The sequence below is a fragment of the Colobus angolensis genome, unplaced genomic scaffold, assembly GCF_000951035.1.
Source record: "Colobus angolensis palliatus isolate OR3802 unplaced genomic scaffold, Cang.pa_1.0 Scaffold3, whole genome shotgun sequence".
NCBI classification, from domain to species: domain Eukaryota; kingdom Metazoa; phylum Chordata; class Mammalia; order Primates; family Cercopithecidae; genus Colobus; species Colobus angolensis.
The window spans coordinates 3,954,813-3,956,355 of NW_012116265.1; the positions used below are offsets into that span (position 1 = coordinate 3,954,813).

General features: G+C 48.1%; 1 pseudogene across 1 annotated transcript; it reads right to left on the reverse strand.

The window, feature by feature from the left end:
- Window positions 1-859: 859 nt before the first annotated feature.
- On the reverse strand, window positions 860-1,295 carry LOC105517058 (annotated as a pseudogene). The gene has a single exon (XR_001002599.1). The product of XR_001002599.1 is annotated as a cytochrome b-c1 complex subunit 10 pseudogene (transcript).
- Between the last annotated feature and the right edge of the window lie 248 nt (window positions 1,296-1,543).

Below are 1,543 nucleotides of genomic sequence, written 5' to 3' on the forward strand. Positions count from 1 at the left end.
CCACCACAACGGGCTAATTTTTTGTATATTTAGTAGACATGGGGTTTCACCGTGTTAGCCAGGATGGTCTCGATCTCCTGGCCTCATGATCTGCTCGCCTCGGCCTCCCAAAGTGCTGGGATTACAGGCGTGAGCCACTGCGCCCAGCCGGAATATCTTTTCTTTCTTTTTTTTTTGTTTTTGTTTTGTTTTGTTTTGTTTTGTTTCGAGACGGAGTCTCGCTCTGTCGCCCAGGCTGGAGTGCAGTGGTGCGATCTCGGCTCACTACAAGCTCCGCCTCCCAGTTTCACGCCATTCTCCTGCCTCAGCCTCCCGAGTAGCTGGGACTACAGGCGCTTGCCCCGTCGCCCGGCTAGTTTTTTTTGTATTTTTTTTTAGTAGAGACGGGGTTTCACCGTGTTAGCCAGGATGGTCTTCATCTCCTGATCTCGTGATCCGCCCGTCTCGGCCTCCTAAAGTGCTGGGATTACAGGCTTGAGCCACCGCGCCCGGCCATATCTTTTCACATGCTTATTTTCCATTTGTGTATCTTCTTTGGTGAGGTGTATAGTAACGTCTTTGCCCCATTCTTTAATTGGTTGTTTGTTTTCTTCTGATTGAGTTTTCAGAGTTCTCTGTATATTTTGGACAACAGTCCCTTAACAGATATGTGTTCTGTGGTTATTGTCTCCTGGTCCATGGAGTATCTTTTTATTCTCTTGATAGAATTTGATTTTATCACGATATATTTGAAAGCAGAAATTATATATTGCCACACATTAGATTCATCATTATTGCTTACTCCTCAGCATATTTTTTATTCATTGATTCATTCACTCATTCGTTCAACCTGTCTTGCAGATATTTGTCAAGCACCTTCTTTTTTTTTTTTTTTTTTTTTCAGGTTTCAGGGAGGCTTAATGCAACGTGCATTAAAAGATCCAAGCTGTTTTCAGAAACATAAGAAGTCTGAAGTTGAGCTGTGGATTTCCTCATGTCCATCCTGAGGCTTGGGCTGCTTCAGATGCAGCAGGCGCTGAGGCGGGAGGAGCTGGCGCCACCAGGCACCAGAGGGGTGTGCGAAGGGCCAGTGTAATTAATCATCCTTCTTAAACTTGCCATTGATGTAAGGTACCCAGTCCAGGATCAGCCGCCAATCGGTGGCCCACAGCAGCCCCACAGTGCCCACGGCGCCCCACGTGTAGACCGTCGGGATCCAGTTCTTGACCAGCTGCCGGTAGCGTGGGCCCAGGAACCGGGTCACCATCGCGGCGGAGTTGCACCCTCAGGGTGACCCTGTGCGGCTGACCCAGCCACACTGCTTGTCAAGCACCTTCTATGTGTCAGCCCCTGGGTAATGCCCTTGGGGGATTGTGTTCACAAGCAAGAGACGTTTTTATCTTCGTGGCACTGTCTCAGGTACTTTCACAAAATGATCTAATTGATTACTCCCATCCATTCTTTCTTTTTTTTTTTTTTTTTTTGAGTCAAAGTCTCGCTCTGTCGCCCAGGCTGGAGCAATCTCGGCTCACTGCAAGCTCTGCCCCCTGGGTTCACGCCATTC